This window comes from Passer montanus, unplaced genomic scaffold (genome assembly GCF_014805655.1).
Source record: "Passer montanus isolate IOZ18808 unplaced genomic scaffold, ASM1480565v1 scaffold1, whole genome shotgun sequence".
Lineage (NCBI taxonomy): Eukaryota > Metazoa > Chordata > Aves > Passeriformes > Passeridae > Passer > Passer montanus.
Genome location: NW_024356504.1, coordinates 18,814,502 through 18,836,708, shown reverse-complemented (window position 1 = coordinate 18,836,708; position 22,207 = coordinate 18,814,502). Strand labels below are relative to the sequence as shown.

General features: G+C 40.3%; 1 protein-coding gene across 10 annotated transcripts in view; it reads right to left on the bottom strand.

The window, feature by feature from the left end:
- KALRN (kalirin RhoGEF kinase) overlaps positions 1 to 22,207 on the bottom strand; it is a 474,406-nt gene that overhangs the window by 281,791 nt on the left and 170,408 nt on the right. The gene's annotated exons all lie outside the window — the stretch shown is intronic.

The window sequence follows — 22,207 nt, the reverse complement described above, 5'->3', positions numbered from 1 at the left end:
ACAGTATTCCCTTGCAAACACATCTCTTCTTTTTCCTCACAAGAAGAGAAAGAATAAAAGTACATGTCAATTCAAGTCAATTCTGTGCAGCTTTCAGCATAACTTTTCAAGGGATATAGTAGCATTAATCCTCAGAAAAAGAAGTATGAGTATAATGTAGAAATTGTAAAACTGTTAAGACTCCAAAGAAATATTCCCTGTGCACAAACACACAGGAGGATTTTCACTGCACTCTACCTCTTTACCATCTTAAAACACTCTTTCTGCTAATAAAATCCATCTCCTACATATTCAACAGAAAACAACTCTGTAAAGCTTATAACTAGGTTTCTGGGCTGGAACAAGGACAGGAATATACTTCAGAGAGGCACAATGGACGGATGTATGTTGAGAGTTTGCTAACTTGAACAGTCTCAACATAGTTCCAGGCAGGAGCACTCAGAGACAACAAGATTGGTCCTCTGCCTTAACAGTATTGGCACATCCAGAGCACACTGAATACAACAGTCAGAGCAAATAAAAGCTAGGGAGACCAGGCACTTCCAAACACTGTCAGGAATACAGACCTTTTTATTCTCCTTTTACCTACTGCTGAAAGGTCAGTCATCTAATCCTTTCATAACTAATGCCAAAAAAAGGCTGTAAAAGAAGCTTTGTTGGGGGTGCTACCACCTCTTGCCTTTTGGAACAAGAGTTGAGACAAGGAAACAAATCAGAGAGGAATGAATAGAAAGGGGTTTGTGTTTTGTGTTATTTTTCCTTTTTTTCTTGCAAAGATTTGGAGGATCCTTCAGGAACTTCTGCCAAATCACTGATCCCTGTTATCCTGAACACACTTTCCCAAGGATTTCTTCAAACACTTGACAGAGAGACGCAGGAGCCATACAGACACATGGAGAGCCCCAAGAGAGGACAAGTAACAGCTAAGTGCAATCTGTCTTTTCTAGCATAAACAAATAAATACACCACCACCATCTATTGCAACCACAGCAAGGCATAGACAGTATTAGCTTCATTCCAGCTCCCCTCACCCCTGCTAACCTGCCAACTTACCTAATTTGATGTAAAACAGTAAGTTAATACTTACTGATAAAACCTGTTTCAGTAAGCAGAACAGGAATGTCCAAGAAGACTGAAGTCTTTTGTTTATGAACCTGAAGTCTTAGATACAAACAGATCCAAAATCAACCCCTGCCTCTAGCTGTAAAGGCAGTGTGACACTTTGGCACCCTTGATTATATACTACCACAACTAGAAATTCAGCCTGCATTAAAACAAATATTCCAGGTAGGGAACCAAGAAATGTCAATACGGGCTGGAGTCTGTCTGCTGAAGGTTTACAGCCTCTCCAGGCCTGTGAGGTGCAGAGAAGCAGTGCAGAGAGGAGGCAGTGCTGCCACCCACTCCCATCAGCACATGATGCCTAAGCGTGTGTGTGCAAAAAAATGCTCCAAAACACCCCAAACTCCTACTGTCCTGGAGATTTCACAGCAGGTTTTCAGTAGAAGAAGAAATGGCAACGATTCCCCAGCTTTTTCTGTTGGACACAGGAGAATGGTCACTGATCCTGAGGACCAGGCTGGGAATGCTTTCTGATTCTTCCCCTGGAACAAGCAGATATTCACTGTGAGCACTATCCACAATCCTTGTAATTAGACGAAATTTCCAACAAGCTTAGTACATTTTCAGTATGAAACTGATGGGAAAGAGGGATGGAAAGGGAGGAAAGGAAGAAGAATAATCACAGAATTCTTACGTTCAAAACACATCAACATGTAACCACTCTTACACCAATAATACAAAACTCTAAACAATGCTCTTTATACTAAAGACAATTTCCCTACTTCATTCATCACATAGGCATGTAAACTCCTGTATAAAATATAAAAGTGCAAAGGTGGATGCTCCTTTTGAACTGTAGTGCAGGAAACATACAAATGGATGATACTTATCATTTTGAGAAAATCTAACTTTATTTCAAGAGTGTTGGTGACATTCTTGCAGAAATAATTCTGCTTAAAATTTTTTTCTTTAATGTGATGCATGGTACTAACCTCTAATGAAATCTGTGGGTCTTTAGTCTCATCTACACAATTTGATTGCCCCAGCACAGTGATAACTCCACATTGCTCTGACTTTTTGCAGAAAATTAGCACCTGATTTCTAAACCAGCTTGTCAAAAGCTATTATTTAACAGTGTTTAAATGGTTGCAAGACAGAAAACTGCCTGCTCATCATTTCTACTTTCAGTTGCAGAGCCTGCTGCAGAGAGGGTGCCTTTGAAAGCACTTATGCTGCACAAACAGGTAGCCAGGCACTAATCAGGTACTAACATCTCAAAGAAAGAAGAGTGAGATAAGAAAACTATTTAGAGTGTAACCTCTTCAGGACAGGGACCATCTGCCATGCTGTGTTTGTTTAAGGAGCCTGCCTTGCTGGAGGTCTTCAGCTACCTATATTCATACTACAGTCTTCAGCTGCCTGGAATAAATTCCAATAAATTACTTTTCAGGAAACCATAAATGCAAATCCAGGGAATTAAAAATAATGAGTAATAATGGTCTGCAAGACCAAAACTGAACACGGATGTGAAAGCACAAAAGGCTAACATAATTGTGGGGACACCTCACAGGCAATTTATTAAAAAAAACCAATAGCAATATCCAAATATTTCCAGCTATTGACAGCATCCTAACAAAGTTGGCCTAGACATAATGAAGCTCTGATAAACTTTGATGAGGCAATCTTGGACAATCTGTCATCTCTGACAGTCAGTCATTTTTCTTCAGTTACCTCAGCATGGATTGAGGAAATGATGTGAGGTTCCTTTCGAATAGACTAGCCATGCTTATTAACTTTATTGCTTAAAAGCAACAACTCAAACCCTTCCCAATTTAGCAATTGATCGGGAAAAGCATCAGTAGCAATCAAGCTTCCTCCACATTTTCCTAGCAAGACATGGCTTATTCCTGGCTCCCAAGATGATACATCAATACACATATCTATTACGCACAAGTAACCACTTTAGTATGGCAATTAATGTTGATTGTGCTGCTTAATTTTTTCCGGTATTGATATTTGACCAGAAACTGGAAAAAACACTCAAATCAAGGTATTTGGACAATCCATCAGCCTTTTGGCTGTGCTCATCTGGACTAAATTTGCAATGGTGAGCAGAAATTATTTGATAGTTGATAAGTCATTTCAGTTGCTCCAGTGCTTTTAAGCAAAGACAAAGACCAGCTTCTAAGTCTAATAAAAATACCCAAGAATGTTTGTGAAAATAATACTTATGATCTGGATTAAAAAAAAAAAAAGGCACACAATTGAAACTCAGAAGCAGATGTGATAATTTTGTAAAAATAAATGCCTCTATTTTGGTTTTTAGGGTACTTTCATAAGGTTATTTTCTCAAATTTCCTCTTTAATTCAGGCACGCTCTAAATTGTGTTTTCTTTGGCAAGAGCTGGCTTGCTGGGTACCAAATGAATTTAAGGACTTCATGCTTTCTGATTAATCTTTCAGATACCTATTGATTATGTGTATTTTTCACCCTTACGGTTTGGCCCAAGCTTCTGGCATTTGGAAGCTTCAGCACTTGATTAGCTGAAATAACATAATATCTCCATTCCCATTTTGCAGTCATGAGTTAATGATGAAGCAGCACATTTAGCATTCCTGTTGGACCACTAAAAGCCCAGATCTGACATGTCCAGCATCTCATTCTAAATATGATTTGTTAACAGGGAGAGCAAGGTCTCTTTTAAGGCAGGTCAGCATAACCTTGTCAGGAGACACTGTCAGAATAACAAGTAGCTCTTCAGGCATCAATACAGAGGAGCAAAATCTGCAGGAAATTAATTATTTTTGAGATCACCCTTCCTTTGATGAATGTGGCTGTAGTCAGCCAATTGGTTCACAAGCTGAGGGTGGAACAGGGGGAGGGAGAGGAGAAAAGCAGGTATGTAAAAGCTTCCAAGCACAAACTGTTATCCCAAAGGCCTCATTTCATACGAGAACTTACTAACTCTGCTGCCTAGCTTCCATATCAAAATGCACCAAGGACCACTTCAGTGATTTATGTGTTAATATTTTTGATTAATTGCAAATTTTTATTCATTTTGTGTGTGGTTTATTTACTCAGCTTGGAAGTAAAAGCAGACAGAGAGGTTTATAATCAGCATCACTTACAGACTTTCGTACTTTGGTTTCACATCACCACGTTGAGCCTGAATTCACCTTGTCAATAGAAACAGGCAGTGCCTGTATTCATAATTTACTTTCCAGTACATTTAAAAGACCAGATAAAGCAATTTTTAATAGACCTGTTTGCCAAGCACTCCTGAACCAGCATTATTTATTAAAATACTTTGTTCTATGTAATACTTCTCAGCAAATGGTACCTTGCTTATTATCCCAGTTAAGAAATGTGTGTGTCAGTCTGAGCTGTCACCCACATCCCCAGTGACAGTGGCTGCTCAGCAGGATGAGACAGGCTGTCTTGTCAAAGATCCTGGGACACTCATGACTCCTAATCCTCACATCTCCCTTCTGTGCTGCTATATCAGACACCAGGGGAGGAATTTAGTGATGCACAACCCAAGACCATCATTACTCTGGAGTAACAATTCACAGCAAGCTCCTACCAGAGAACTTCAGCTACCTAAAAGACTGTAGGTGGACAATTGTCATCCTAGATCTTTCTTTTTACACTTTTGAACTTGGTTTCACAATGCTTTTTTGCAATTAGAGAAGAAACAGCCATCCAGACTCCACTTCCAATTAATCCTTTCTTTCTTCCTTACTGTGACCTAAATTTGTTTATTCTCTTTCAGCACTGGAAAGGAATCACTCATTGTCACTTCTCTTTTTTTGAAAAAAGAAAGAGAGAAATCAAAGCCAGTTTCACAGTGGCTGGAGCTGGACATAAAGCAGTAATCTAGTGAAATTTCAGTGACATGTTGTAAAAAGACTTGGAGCCAGTGAGGTCCAGGCAAAGACAAACCTCCTGTCTCTGGTTTCCAGCCACTGCTCTTAGGGGACATGAGGTGTGTCTGTGAATGGCACAAGAATGCAGATGTGTGGGCTGCACAACATCCACATTCAACCCCTGCCTCTGGCCCCAAGATAACAGGAAGGGAACAGAAAGGCAGAAAAATCCCATATACTGCCGCAGGAGCTAACTGGTGCCAGATGGGTTCTCCTGAAATTCTCAAGCAAGTCACTCATTTTTGTATTCAATTTTTACATCTAGGAAAAATGGCTCTGAACTCCAAGCAATTCTGTTGTGAAATGATGTAAGGTAAGAAGAACGGACACCACCTAGGTGTAAGAAAAGCTTTTTCCAATATGTAACCATGAATCTGTGAGGGCCTGGGGGTCATTCTGAGAGGTGCAGGTCCCACTGGCATCTCTGTCAGGGCTCAGCAGGGCTGTGTTGAGCTCTCTCCTACCCAGGTAAAACTCCTGATCTGCATTGTTACAACCCAGACCAGAACTGGGACCCAGAGCTCTGCAGGCGTTTGGCCTCCTATTTAATTGAGCAAATAAACACTATTTGAGAAGCTTCCTGTCTTCATTCAAACAGCAAAGATATAAAACACAGCTGTGTCCAAAAAATGCATGATCGCAGCTGTTTAAGCCAAAACTGGAGGACAAATGCTATAATTTTTCACATTCCTGTTAAGTTTCTGCTGGTAAATGATGCCTTCATCTAAACCTATTTACCCTCTTCCCCTTTTGTTGCTGCATGTCTACTATATTTGGATCAATATCTGGCAGGTCTTCCTTGAAACAGCTGCTGAGATAAATATGAAATTAATCAGGGCTTTGTTTTTGTTGAAGCAGGGCTACATTTAAAGATTTGTTACTACAACAAAGAAATATTTGAACAGTAAGTACCATTCAACTCTCTCTTGAGCATTTAAAGTCTTGCATTTGAGATGATTTAGCAGAAACAAAACGAAAATGCTTTACCAAATGAAAATTATATGTTATTGAAATTTGCTGGAAAAAATAAGTATTAGTGTTATGTTTAAATAGAAACACACCATTCTTGAAAAGGTTTGGATGAGCAGAGGCTATTGGAAGCAAGTCTGAAGATTCAAATCCATTGGATTCCAGAGGAGAAATAAATATATAAGGCTGTGTTTAGCACAGCCAAACTGCTAAGATTCAGAAAATAAACGGATCTTTCTGCCTGTACTATGAGTTTTTTCCACAGTTCAAGCAACGAGACCATGAAGGTTGTTTCACATGCCATCACTGTGGAGTTTAGTCTATGGTCAGCACTGCCAGATTTTCACATGAGGAAAGGGATCCTTCATCTGGGCAAGGAGTGCTTGGGCTCTCAGACACGGCATCCTAATTCATCAGTTCACAACATCAGTGACTTAACAAGTGAGTGAATGGTGCAGGGTGAACAGCTCCAGGAATTCCAGTCAGTGCCATAAAACAGTCGCCCCAGAGTGGAAAGCCTCCAGATTGCAAATACATACATTTCCTTGAAACACGTTGTGGGAGGCAGAGAAACCCATAGGGGAAAGACCTTTACAGCATAAAGAAGCCTGCAAACATGCTCAGCTCATGCAAAGAATGATTAATGTAGGTCTAGACAGTCAACAGCAGCACCTGGTAAAATCCAATAATGTCCACAGGCAGACACCATGCCAAATTCCTTCCTGATGCAGGCAGGTATAACCACTCTGGGACTTGCACATTTGATCCAGAGCTCGACTGAGCTCAGAGATGACAAGAGGAAAAAAAAACCTCTTCAAAGATGGTAAAATCACTTTTTCTACATAGTACTGACATCTCTTGCACTAAGCACTCATCAGTCCCCATACCCTGCTCCTGCCAGTGCAGGAGAGCCATGCACACCTATTTATAGAACTGTAAATAAAATAAGGAACTAGGGAGAGAAGATGAGATGCTACACGTCAATTCAAAGTAAGATGTTTCATGATGAGTACAGGTTCTCATGAAAGTATTACTGAATTTAAAACTAAAAAAGGCTTTTATAAGAGCAAAATACTCTGGTTTACCTTTTCAGATTTTTTTTCTTTTTTTGATCAGTCTACTAAAAAAAAGGTAAAAACTTTGAATTTTATCAAAATATTTTGACTGATATAACATTTTAGAGGTATGTTTGTGGGAAATTTCTAAATCTTTTGGATTTTTCCTCACTGAAAAATTTGCACTTCAAACTAACAGATTCTTCCACAACTATCTTAGCTTCTGCCCATTTGCAGTGCAGAGTTCACCATGAGATTTGCTTTGCAGTTTATACTTTGTCTTCTAAGCAAAAATGGCATAACTATACAACTATCTTAGTTTCTGCCCATTTGCAGTGCAGAGTTCACCATGAGATTTGCTTTGCACTTTATACTTTATGTCTTCTAAGCAAAAATGGCATAACTAGTCCTTAAGACTTACAGGATTTTGGCCAGAATCCACAGACATAAGGGCAAACACTGGATTCCAGTGCATCTGTTAGGAGGCTCCATCCCAGAAACACTCCATGGTCCATAGGTCTGTTTAGATACTATATGAGAATTTCAGTTCTCTCTAGAATTGCACAATTAAAAAGGTGATGCCTCTTTTTTCCCTGGGCTGGACAATGAGGTCTGACCATGACTAATACATGAGTGGTACTCTTTTTTTTTCTTTTTGAGCTCCACCCATACACAAACAAAGCAGGTTTTTATAGGCACAATGATTTACCTAAAATAGTTCACTTATCAGATAGATGCTTCCTGCCATGCCAGGCTGAGTGAAGACTGCCTGTTGTATTACATCCAGAAGGACTTGCTCTGAAGCTACAAAATCAATCTATGTTGTAAGATACACATGTAAAATCAATTTTTGTGTATTCATTCATACAGCAGACGTTACTCATTCTTTCAAAAAAATACCATGATGGCATTGAGTGGAAAAAGTGCTTTCTACAGAGTCCTCAGGAGACAGGGGAAACTGATGAGCTATTCCCAACACAGCTCCAAAACCTCTAACTCACATCCACTTATTCTGAATCTGCCTCCTAGAAAGGCTCTCTCACTGTGTCTAGCAAGAGGGGCTAAACCATGCCAGTGAAGTTATTGCATGTGAGATATCCTCCTTTTTTACACGTGGAGACATAAATGTGGGAGAGATCAAGATCACTGGAGCTGACTGAGCACAAAGAGTTTGAGAACTCAGTATTTCAGAGGTAGTAGAGGACCCAAAAGACACCATTGACACCCAGAGTGAGAAAGCTGAATCTAAAAAGCTTCTGAAATCCCAACAGTCAAAACCCTGGCAACAAATGTGCAAACCCCAGGTGAGTCACTCTGAGCTAACATTCTCTGAGTGTCTTCCCAAGATCACTTGAGGTATTTCTTCAGCCTCAGATGCTCTCATCTTTGCAGGAGACAGCTCCTCAGGTGCCAGTGTGTGGTCTGCTCAGGTTTACCATCCATCATGCCAGGCACTGTCCCACACTGATGGGAGCTCACACATTGCTGTCATGGCAATGCAGTTTCAATGTTGCTTCCCTTACAGTCCTGAACTTTCAGCAAGATTGCAAATAATTTCAGTTCTCCATCAGTACCTCTATCAGTCACCAATAGCCAGCTGGAAAAACCAGAGGAACTCTTTTATCAGCTAAAGCAGGTTCAGATAAATGCTCTGAAAAGTAATTGCCCAGTTTCAACTACCTGATCCCTTTTCCTTATTAGCTATATTGCTTTTCTATCAAAAGCACAATAAAACTTCACTGGCAAATCCATCTACAAGTACCACATGTGAATGATCATCAACCTATTCATCTCAAGAACTACATACCCCAGGTGGTGCTTTTCCAGCTGACAGACCTGAAAATTATATTGACAAATTAACATATGCCAGGTTAGTAATGATAGGAATCTGATAGTCAGAGAACTTACAATTTATTGTAGATGTCAGCAAGCCCACAGTAATGAAAATCAGAGAGAGCAGATTCTTGAAATACTGCACCTAGGGATATTGGCCTAATACTGAGCCACTCATTTGGCCTGGAACAGGCACATCAAACACACATCAGGCCACATCTATTCCACCAGACTAATGGGTTTCCTACCTGTGAGTTAAACTAATGCCAGTATAACATCCTGGGCAGAAATGGGCCCAATGCAGTGGGTTTCTGCAGCAAGTTGAATAACCATAGCTACCCCTTTCCCTCTCTGCCAGCAAACAACTGACAAGAATCAACAGAATCCATTTTGCAGCTGCTCTGCAAACCCCTAGCCTCACACTGGACACATCCCCAGTTTAAGAAGAGCCTATGCCATGTGAGTCCCTGGTACTAAGATAACACAAATATATGTAGCTACTTTCCTTGCAATTATAGCTTCACAAATTATACATTTTTTACACCTGGCTGGAGCACTGTAGTCCAAGGGATGAGACTGAGTCAGGTGAACCTCACTGGGTTATTCACCCCCTTCTTGTGCATGATACCACACTTTGTTGAAGCCACTGCATTCTCCCATTGAATATATGGTGTCTACCACATCTTTAGACTCAGGGAAGATCCATAATTGCAGAAAAATTGCAAATAGTTGTGGCCACCTCAGAGTTAATATAAAAAAGCTTAAGAGAGATCAGTTAATAATCTAACCATGTGCTTATTTATCCACACTGGGATATATTTTCTGTTACACGTGTGCTGATTTTATATAGGAATCATTTATTGCTCTATACATATGCTTATCTAATTGTACTGAACACAGATGCTTTATTAAACTCATAAATGAGCCCATTTATGGGTCTATGTGAAAGTAAACCCCTTCATATTTTATTTATAAGTGTGACAATAGAATGGCATTGACATAGAACATCCATTTAATTCAGAGGATTCAGAGTTATCCTACAGACTTTTCTATTTTTTTGCCAGAATCAAAGCTTTTGGGTTTTTTAATTAGCTTTCTAGCCCATCTGCTTGCAAAGATAGCCTTGACAATATAAACTAATGCACATTTGTCTTGCTGAGTCTGCAGCCATTGGAAGAAACAATGAGACTAGAACACGAACTTGCATTCTCCATCTTATTGGGGTGCTAACTGAAAACCCAGTTCTGGCAGCCTAAATACCAGAATTCTTAACTATTTCATTACTGCTAATTTTGCCACCAAACCTACAGATACAATGTTTGTCAAAGCCATGAGTTATTCACAAAAGCTCTTGCCCATTTTGATGACTGTGCTGCACAATTCAGGCTGTCAATCAGGACTGGACAAGTGCCTGACTAAATAAACATGCCTGCAATTATAATCAAGGATTTTGCTCCTCTTGTATAGTGTGGAGTAAAAGCAGTGATCACAGTATAATCAAACCAGTACTCGAAGCCTCTAGTGGAAAAGACTCCAAAAGCACAATTACTGGGGGTTTGAGGTAGAACCCACAGGAGCATTAGCTTAATGCATAATTTTAATGCTTTATAACATAAAATGAAGGAGAACAAGTTAAAACCTCTGTTGCTATACAGGCTTGACAAACAGCAGAGAAAACAGCTCAAATACACTCAGACTTTTTCCTACCACTTGAAAACAAAAAGCACTGGTCTCTTATAAGGGTTGTGCTATGCAAACTGCTAAAATCATCCACAAAACTAATGACTCAAAAAAAAAATCAAAAAACCCAAACCCCTCATTCCAAATGTAAATAACTGTCTCAACCTTCTTTGATATAAACTCCTCTAAAGTAATTGTCAATGTGTGCTTATGTCCCCTAAGCAAGCTCAGGTTGTTGGAATCTGAAAGGGGAGGTAAGATTGAGTCTGGGTTTATGACAGTGACTGCTGCCTGAATTATCACATTGTGGGGATGATGCATGGATGCTGTTGTATCCCAACCTTGGGGTTTTTAAGGACAGCAATGTTCAATGACCATGTTTCTTTAGTCCCATGGCCTGCCTGATAAAAATATCTTCCATCTGGTTCCTGTTTGTATGGTTGTGCCTCACAATAGAAGGAGCTTGATTAAGCAATTAAGATGGTGCATGAAGCACATGTTTGCACTTGCTGGATATGGATGGACACATCATCACACTTGACTGCTTTTCTAGAGGAGGATCACAGGAGTTAAACAAGAATTAGTAAAAGGGCACAGTAAGTAGAAGCCTGAAGGCCAGGCAGGCCTTTTACTGCTTTGGTTGACCTCTTGCATCAGTTTCCAATCTTTTGTAGTAAATTAATGTGTTAGCCTGAAAAAGTATTGATATCCTCCTTTCCTTTGGGACTAAGAGCAGACATGGTGAATGCATGTTTCCACCTTGATGATTTCCTTCTTATGCCCCTGGCAACTTACACAATGAATAAAAATCTTTATTCTGTCTTAAGATGTACAATGTAGGACTACAAAAAGGTAAAAGATTTTAGAAAGTGCAAAAAGGCCTCAGAAAGTAGACAAAGTTAAGAAAGGCTGGGAAATTTTTCTAAACCTTCTCATGGGAAAATAGGAAGTTAAAAACTAAGTGAATACATTTATATTTGTTATAAGGAACAAGAAAGAACAAGAATGTATTGATAGGTCAAGATGTGAGAAGTTCTAGATATATGCTTTGCAAAGATAGGAAAAGTTTCAATCGTAAATAATGAATTATTGTGTACTGTTTGAGGTTTATAGAAGTTTTTTTTGTTAATGTTAAACCTACGTGGGTGTCCTTTTCTTATTGGTTAGAGTATAATGACTTTACACTTTTTCTTTTATGCTATTGGTTCAAAGCATATGTAGAAAAAAGCTTTGCATAAGCCACCATCTTGTCTCTACTCTGAATTTGCATGGATGTTATTTTCCTGTGTCTCTTGCTTTTTGCTTGTATGATACAGACAGATAATAAATCCTAAGTCTGCAACCAGTCAGGGTCTCATCCTGTTTGTGAGACGCGCACTGATCTGGCAGAAGTGGTGCCCTGTACAAGACTTGTGGAAAAGTCTGAGAGCTTGGTAATGGCTGCCTAGAAAAATCCTCTCTAGTCTGTTGTCTTGAGATTCATTTGTTGCCTGATTCTGTTTGCAGAGCAGATATATATTTCAAGTTCATTCAGATTCTGTTGAGGTCAGCTGTAGCCTGGAAGAACCAACAGGGGAATCCCGTAATTTTCACAGGAGGCACACATCAAAGGTAGGAAGAACTAATGGTTTGATAAATCAATTGAGACTAACTCATAAAATTACCTCATACACTAATTTGCTTCCAACTACCTTAAAATCCACCCCAAAAATCCTGTTACATCATCTGGTGATAATGATTTCTTTGATCTTCTCTCTGCCCTATCTACTTAAAATAGTTTATCATTAGCTTTTAGAACTTGACCAATATTTGAACCTATGTGGTGTAGAACAGAAAGTGTCCCAGCATTAGAAATATTCAAGTTTAACACTGCAAGAATGAACCTACATTATAAGAATGCTAAAATAACCCGTTGTACCATCTTAAAATGTAACATCTTATGATGGATTTTAAAGAGATTTTCCATGAGTAACCAGGTGTTAAATAAAATAGGGTCTTATGTCTTATATTATGCTTTTGAGTATTTCATTCTAAAATAAAACTGGACTTTGACAAACAACAAATAACACCCCAGAAGGTCTACGACAATTTCCTCTGAAAAGGAACTTACCAAGAGAACAAGAAAGACAAAAAAGAAAGCAATGACACAAAAAGCTATCTGCCAAAAAAATGTTCACAGGTATAGGAATTAGACTTTTAACAGAATACCTAATTACACATTTGACTTCTGGCATCTTTTTAAATCAGCATGAACACAGTTAAAGTTCTTTGTGCATCTGTATCCTCCCACCAAAAAAAAAAAAAAAAAAGAAAAAGAAAAAAAAGGGAAAAATATGCTTTCATTGTAAAAACAATTAAAAAGTCATTTGCCTCTAAAAGAGCAATGTGAACACAGTATTGACAAAATGGATTTCAGCTTCTGGAAATACTGACATGTCACCAATTTCAAAAGCCCAGAAAGGAAGATCAAGACAGACTTGCATTGGTATTGTACCCAATACAATAATTTGATTTATACTGCTTAAGTTCTGTACATTATTCAAACATTTCTGTTTTAATTTTCCAAGTGCCCCTGGGAATGTAAAAAATATATAGAGGACAACTAGCATCTTATTTGCTAAGATGAACATTTCTAAATCTAGTGTCCAAGTGAGAGCAGGGGGATTCTCAAATGGCCTCCTTCTCAAAGGTATTCAGTGGATTTTACATAACAAAAATTTATGCTTTCTTTATATAATTAGTAGTGCCCAACAAGTCATCGGGTAAGTGCTGCTGATGCTAATACAGATACACAGATACAATTTAACAGTCCCTAAAACTACTGTGGTGAAGTGTCCTACAGAATTCATTCCCAAATGAAAATCCCAGGAAATGCTTTTAGATGATCCTATTTCCATGTCACCCACAGTTTATGATCCAACACTGCAAAATGATTAAGGTGGCTGTTCTGGAAAGCAAAGAGAAACTGAGATTTCCAGTAAGTCTGGTAAGAGAGGAATGATGTAACAATTGAGGTTTGCCTTGTGAAGAGAGAAGAATAAAACCCTAAAAAAACTTCATATACTGCTTGTGTATTTGATTCCTTGTCTGACACTTCGTTAAAAAGCAGAGCTCCCAGACATTCTTCTTATGGGTAAGATTTTTCACTACTTTCCTATGTACCTGAGTTTTAATTAGATTTTGGAATGGAATTGCAGCTCCTACCCGCAAATCTCCAGTGGGGAGCAAAATCCTAACTAATCTGTGATCCCAGAAATGTTTATTTCTCCAGATGCAGTTTCTGAACTAAATTACAAATGTTGTAGAAAGAGATGAATGGGGAAGTAAGGGGACATAACCACAAAAATCGGATGTGATTAATCAGTGTTGTAAGAGTTTAGTTCTGTCTTTAGAACAAAAAAAAAAAGAGAGGTCTTAAGGAAAAAGAACATTTTGCCTTCTTGAATAATTCTTAGACTAACAGTTTATTAACAAGGTTAACAAGGAAGCTTTTCCAGCCATGTGCGAGATCACTCATTAGTTAATCAGACACTTTTGTGATTACTGTTCTCCCCTAAATTCTTCTTCCACTCCCTTGAGCTGCTGCATGATGAAATGGTTTTCCATTTCATAACAAGACAGGTTTTCCAAGTGCATTTTCTAAGGTGAGGCAGCAACACAGTACATGGCCAATTTCCTACAGAGTGCTCCCAATTCAGGATTGGGAAAGGCAGCTTTAAAATTTCTGCTTCCCAGAAATTAGGGGTCTAATCAGTGCACATTGTTAGAGATGTGTACTTCTGCCTCATGCAGCATATCTATAATAAAATCACTTGGAGTTTTCTACCTTCAGGATATAAAAATATCAGTTAATACAGTTTAATATCAGTTTAATATGGTTTACCAAGCAAAAATAACTTTTAGTTAGTAATTCTGTCAAACTAAACTTCAAAAAGTAGTATTTATTCAATCCTCAATGACAACATCCATAGCATGAGCATCTAGCTTGGCAGATCCTCAAATAAACAAACTCCAAAACTTAACTTATCCTTCAAGTCAAAGTTTTCTAATACAGCATTGATATTGGAGACTGTCAATTCTTCTGGTATTCCATGTGAAATAGGGGAAAGGGACAGGAAAGGCATATGAAAGCAGACTGATCTGGCGGGAGATGAACTGCTGCTATGATTTTTGGAGAGAGATGCAATTATTCTACAAAGCCCATTCTCTATTACAATTTCTATTCACTAACTGTAACCAAAAGGACCATTCAGCAAAGATGTCCCTTGTAAATACAGCATCAAGATTTCAGCAGGTTCCTATTTTCTCTTGTTTGCACAGTAGTGTGGCCAAGTTTAAGAGGTGGAAGATTTCCCTGAAAACAGTGGCAGGACAAGGAAAAGCTGTTTGGTGCTTTGCCGTGTTGGTGAAGTACCACAAAAGTTCTTTCTAAAATATTACATCACTGGAAAATTCTCTAGAGACTAAGGTTTCTCTTTAAAGTTACACATAAAATAAAGCCCTGTGTACACAGTCAGGGAAACCAATCCTCCCTGTTAATAGCAGAAAAATACACTGTGCCACACGTTGCTGACCAGACAACGTTTGCCAAGCCAAAAGCATGTCTGAATTACACTTAGCTGCCTTTTCCTGGGGGAAAAGGAGAGAGTCTAGAATTATTTCTCTTATTTATGATTTTACTTTGCATTAAAGAATTTCTTTTTCTCTCTTTTTTTTTCTTTTGGTCTTAATCTAAGTAGTCCAAGAGTCACACACCATAGAGTTACAATTATGTTTTGCTGCACACAGTGCTACAGGATCCACAGGGAACTCTGAAGCAGTGCCAGGATCCACAAGGAAGGCATAAAATACCCCACACTTGGTTAGGAACACCTTGTGGAAAATGAGAAGAAACCATTGATGAGATTTACAACTGTCTACCCAACTTGGATACCAATTCCCTTTGCAAACAGCAGGGAACTGAGCATCCCAACCTCTGAGACAAATCCTGCCAGTCCCAAGCCATACTTTCCATGCCATAAGAACATCAGCCTGCTCAATCCCACGTGTTACCATGAATTGGTCATTTTTCTATTTAAATATGATCAAATTTTCTCATACCATAAACTAGCATGTGCTTTTATGAGCATGGGAACTGCCAAACCCTTGGTAGTGGTTTGCACATTGACTCCCTAATGGTTAATAACAACTGTGCCTCTTACATGACCTAGGGATACCTGCACACCTCCAGTCTGAGAAGGGCTGGGTTCAGACCACTTCTCCTCTCTGTGGACACTAATTAGGTCTCTTTCCTTGATGCAGCTGTCTATTCTCATTAAATTTGTAGAAATGTAATATTCTTGAGGATTTTCTCTGACAGATTTGGTTTAACAGTGACTGACAGACAGCATGATAGCATCAGCTTTTTATTATTCATTTGGAGATACGGCTAAAATTATATTCCTGAAAACATATCCTCAGTCCTACCCCAGCTGTGCTCTGGGGAACCCAGACTTTGGAGCAGCATCTCCAACACCTCCATGCATCCAGTGAGGATAAGGATCAGCCTGTCTAGGCTCAGACAACTCCACTCCTGTGTCTCCCATTACTGACTTCATATTGGCACACAATAAAGGTCTCATCCATCCTCCATGGCAGTCTAGAAGAGCTTTCCACTGACACTGAGATACCTTGGACAATATGCCCATTACAAAGCAGACTGCAAAGCACAGCAGTTGTTTTCCTGCCTCTAATGACATCCATGAAGAGATGGCATAAGCCACTTCCGAATCGTAATAATTTGTAATAGTGAAAAGGATATAGCACATACTGGGGTTACTGATGAGGAACACAAGCATCCATAGCGGAATAAGACAAAAACTATTTTACAGTCTCTGCAAAAACTGTAGGAAAGAGATCACCTACAAGAAAATTCAGGATTGGCTGAACTGCTGCATATTCCACTGACGGCTGCTGACAGCTTCAGGAGGGAACTGCACACGGCCTGTGCCAGCTCTGCTGCCAGCGAGACGCTCCCACAAAACCTCTCTGTCTGCTAATTTTAGCTTCTCCGAATTACTGCTCACATTAGCACACGCCTGCCTTCTCCAAGGAATTCTCCTAGTCACTGCTGCCTGGACCTCTTGGAGCATTGTGGAGCCACAGGTCTGATGGTTAAAAGGCCCGTGAGGAACATGCAAGAGCTTTACACCAGGACTAGCGTGGCCAAGGCCAGGGACAGCAGCACGGGGACGTGTGCTGCAGAGACTCACAAAACACTTCTCAGAGAGCCACTGAGGAAGAGGATGGAGAAAATGATGCTCTGCATAAAATTTATAGCAGACTGTGGTGCCCGCCAGCTCCCTCACCAGTGAATGGGTGCAGGACATAGCCTAGTTTACAAGTTTCTGCCTTTTCTCCATCACCTCCTTCTTCCAGGCAGCAGATGCCGGCACAACCAACATGCAAAAGCCATTTAGGAGGAGGAACAATGCTGATCTAATCCCCAGACTGAGGGCCTGGACAGAGCTCAAAAGCAGAGTGTGCAGCACAGCTCTACGTGAGACAACTCAGGGCATGGGATCAGGCCCCAGACCCTGCCAGCACCACCGGGTGGCACTAGGCCATGGTGGACAACCAGCAGTGGTGGCATGCATGGTGACAGGGGGTGTTTTGCTGCTAGATCCAGATTTGGAGAAATCCAAGCAGAATCCCTCCTAGCCAGAATCCTCTGTTGGAAATGCAGTGAGGTACTATGCACAACATTGCTAACAGAAATACAGCAACACAGGGCGTGGCTGCACAGGATGGGCACCCATATTGTGTGAGAGAGCCAGAATCAGCAGCCCACAGACCCTGCAGGGGAGCTGAGGAGCACCTGAGGCTCCCCTGAGAAGACAGCTGAGGTTTTCTCAGGGCCTTGACAAAGCTCAGACCCTTGGCACAGGCCACCAAACCTTGAGAGGACTGAGGTGATGCCACTGTATGGAATCACCACCCATACAGGAGGCAGCTGCCTCCAGGTCAGCCCTCCCAGGAAGCATTGCCAGAGGTGGCTCTGACTTTACTCAGAGAGTTTTAACAGCCCTCCCATGGCTCCTCTCCCAGTAAGAGAGAAGCCAGGTGTGGGACTGCAGAGCTGTGGCTGGGCAGCAGCACCTTTTGGCTGTTTTCAGTACAGAGGACATGGGCAGAGGGGGCTGTGAGAAGGAATCCACTCACTGCCATCCTTGTGCCTGCTCTGAGCTTGCAGCCTGAATGCACTGAGGAACACTGCAGCTGAGAGGGCAGGGCTGAACCAAACAAGGCCAGACTCATAAAACCAAAAGGCATTTGACCTGAATGGGTAGAGATGCTTCCTTTGCTGCCTGGGAGGAGTAGAGAGTAAAACAGCAACCTTTTATTCCACTGGACATGTGCCCTCCACAAGCCCCATCCACTGACTTCCCTGAAGAAGGTACAACTGAGCTCCCACTCGGCTGGAAAACAGCCAAGGAAAGAGCCAGTGCGAGCAAAGGCAACTTCTTTTCCAGACCTGTGCATTTCCCTTCTATGCTAAACTTGGCCTGTAGGGCTACCCTCTGCAATCCTAAATCTTGAAATTATAAAACCATTGAATTTGTGTTGGAGATGTTAGGTGAACCAGAAAGATCCCAACATGACTTTGAAATCTCAGCATGAGACTGGCAGTAAGAGAAAACTGAACTCCCTCCCCTACACTGTAAAAAAGAACAATTGCCTTGGAAATAATTCAGACATAATAAATGGGGGATTCGTTCATATTAACTGTTTTCAATTGCAGATTTATAGCCTAAAATTAAGCAGATGTTGAGTGTTGAATACAATGCTTAAGAACACAATGACAAGTTGAAATCCCAGTTTCTCTGCATGTGGCAATCAGTAACTTCAATTATTTATTGGAATACAATTAAAATATAATTAAATAGAGCAAGCTATACTTAAGAATAAAGAAATATTGTAGAACTTAGTGGAGAAAAAAAAACAGTAAGACTTTCAGGTCTTCCAAAACAGTACAAATGTTTGGATACAAGATAAACAACTTGGAAAATACTCTGCAAATCTCTTTGTAAGCACTGTAAGGAATTTGCTCTTGTAAGAACATCAACCTTTATTTTATTTATTTCAATTCTGAAACAAGATAATGAAATCCTCATAAGCTTATTTCAATATTAAGTTAATCTCATTTCTTCTATTTCACAATAAACAGAGACTTCTGTTAGACCCATATCAATGATTACTGGTAAAAGTGAGATGCAGAGCCCAGCTTACCCTGTCTTTTATTAGTCTTTAGAGGGAAAAGGCTACACGAGCAGTGCAATTCACAGTACATCAACTGCAAATCTTTGTATCATGCTCTTTGTGCTGCTCATCACAAAACCAGTCTGAAAACACTTGCACTGTTATGGAGCTGGACAGCAGAACAGGGCTCAGCAGGTAACCAGGCTGGAACCACTCAGAGAGCACTCTCAGCTCCCACAGAGGGCAGAGAAAAAGAGGACATCTGCTTTAGGTCCAGAGCTGTGCAAGACAGGACCTTATGCTGGCCAGAAAAACAGCAACAGGCAATGAAAGCAGGAAATAATTTGGAAACATATCACAGCCCTCCCATTTACCTTAGGTTTGGGCTGATTTGAAAACAAACATAGGAAATTGTGTATCTGTTTAAAAACCCCACATCTTTATACAAAACAGTATCACAAAAGCTGCAGTGACTGCTGTTTCCATGCCTCTGTGGCAAGACAGGAGTGACAAGACCTGGGTTTCTTCCGACACATCTCCTAACAGGGTCTCCAAGATGAGGAGGACACAGAAACCTGTTCCAGTTCTTCAATCTGTGATTTTAATCACTTTCTTTTAGTCCCATTTTCCATATACACTGAGACTAAATTGTTTGCTTTAGCTCGGGCTTGCAGAGTGTATTTTAACAGATCACTTCACTTTCCTTCTCTAACATAAGCATCCCCAACACCTTCAGTCTTTTCTCATAACGCCTGCTCTCCAGGCTCTGACAGCTCTTGTCACTCTCTCTGCACTTATAGGAAGTTCACGTTTTCTAGCAGCTTCTGGTAAATGGAGTTTCCAAGCTTGCAGCTGTACACTTACTGCAGAATTTCAACATCAATTATAGCTACTGTCCACTCACCCACGAATAAAAATGTCTCAACAGGTTTTTAACACAGTTGGAAGGAGATCAGAGATCCACTTCTGAAGTGCTGATTTCCAACAAGCAGTGAACGGGTAACTTGGCCCTGAGGTGGTCAGTGAGGGGACACAGGAAGCAACACAGAGCAGTGAGCTCTGAAACCTTTCAGAGGGACAAAGTATGAGCACCAATATTTCAACAGAAGTCCCCCAATTCCTAACAGAGTGATAAAAACATAACACACAAATACCACATATGGGAGAGGCTGGATTTGAACTGGCTACAGAGTGGCAAAACACTCTTAAATTCACCAGCACTCATGTCAGTTATTTACTTCTAATGAACCCCTTCCTCCAAAATACCTTACATTATTTGTTAATGATATCTGAAGAAAATATTACATCTCCATTAGGCTCATTAGCTTCACTGCATTTTTTACTGCTGTATTTTGAAACAAGTGTACGGTGGAATAATTATCTTATCAATGGCACCAGATATTTAGTTACTAAAATTAGTATGACATCCCTGGTGCTATTTTTTAAATAGATGGCTATTTTCATAGATCTACAATAGCCTCCAGAAAAAAAAAAAAGTCTTCAAAATCTCTTTCTGTGCTAGGATCACATAACAGAAAGCAGAGCTCTAGGGTTTAATTCCTATCAATCAACAAAATGAGTTTCACACTACTCCCGGCCAGAGGAGCTAATATACACAGTACCACAGGTCACCAGAGAAGAGCTTAAAATAAATACAAGAGTGGGTGAGTATTGCTACATTTTGCCATCCCCTGTATTATTCTTCTAATTTTACAAAGCCCCAGTCATTAAACTAATTATTAGGGGCACTTCAGTTGTTCTACTGCTCCTAGCACCTCTCATCCAGCTTGGGCAGCTCTGAGGAGCTGTTCAAACACACAGGGCTGCCCCTTGGAAACACTTTGCTGCTGTTATGAGCCCTGGATGTCCCCCAGAACAGGGAAACATTTGAGCAGCTATTTGAACAGAGCACAAATAAAAAGTAGATGTCTTTAAAAACACAGGCCCCTGAGGCATCTCGGGTTTCCCCTCTGCAGAGAGCACAGGAGATTGCTTATCTTGGCTCCAGAACAGATTGATGTGCTCAGCCGGAAGGTTCACTATAGCTGACAGAGAACATTTCCTTCATCGTATTGCTTCACCATGCGAGGAGATAACTCAGGCTAATAATATTCTGTCTCCTTTTTATCCTCCTATTGCCTACGCATAACTTAATTCGTAATTCCAAAGGGCTAGCAGAGGAGATTGGCCTGGTGCTAGTTTCATTTACACACACATAAATCAAAGCTCAGTTTACTGGAATAGATGGCACTGCACTGGTATTAAAATATAAAATCTTCAGCAAGGGCAGAAAGTTCTCTCTCAGCTCCTCTGATCATAAACACCATGTTATCCTAGATTCAGTCACGCCCTCCAAATTTCTAAACATTGCATCCATTTAAATTTGCATGTAAATAGAAGCTATCCTGAGTCATAAGAAATACAGCTTCGCCTACCCAGAAAGCATTAGTGCAAATGTAAACCAAGCAGAAAATGGCAGAGTGGTAGAAACTTGGCATCCGTGGAATTATCTTTACATCTAATGAATAGTGTCTTCGTTTCTTAGTAACTAATTACAGTGGAACTGCTTAGAGAAAAGGACCTTGTGATGTGCCTGAAAGAGCCAACATAGGACACCGAACCAGGGCCACATTAGTTCAGTGTCAGATACCCACTCGCAACCTCCTCCTCCTACCCAAAACTGCAGGATCAGGCTTCTGAACCTTCCAGGAGCCTTAAATTACCCCAGGCACTATGGAATGAAAGGTTACCATTTCGGGATAGGAACAAGCTGTGTTCCTAGATCTTCACCCCCAGGCAGTAATTCTCAACCACACAAGAAACCCCACTGCCTGCAGGCACCTGCCTGACTGTGGCTCCCAGCTGCATGAAAGCCCTCACTATTCTGCTCTAACTCAAGCACACATAGCTGCTTTCAGAAAGCACACATTATTATTCTGGTTTTGAAGAAGGAACTGCAGAAAGCTGAATCAGAAATTTTGAAAACTGCTAGCAAGACCCTGGTTTCACTTACCCTAATCTATCATCACATTTCATCACCAATCTCATACCTGCTCCAAGCTCCCAGCACTGCGCCACCTCTGCCCCCTCCATTAAGATACAAAACAAGGGTTAAGTGACAGATAGTATCAATGTGGAGAGCAATCTGTCTCACTCAGAAACCAATGCACCAAGAATAAAGAAAGAATTATTATCCTGGTGTCAATATGATAAATTACAGTCTCTTTTTCCTAAAGAATTTCTACTTTTTCAGCTAGCACACAAAACTCTTTTCCTTCTAACACTCAACATTCAAGCAGTTTCTTCTGACATCCTGTTCAGAGTTTCTGCTAATGAAATTGTTTATTTTGGTGGATGGCTGATGTTAGTAGCTACAGCACTCATCTTGGAATAAACATGAACTGAGAGCCAGTGATAAGAATTCCAACTGTTGCTTCCATATA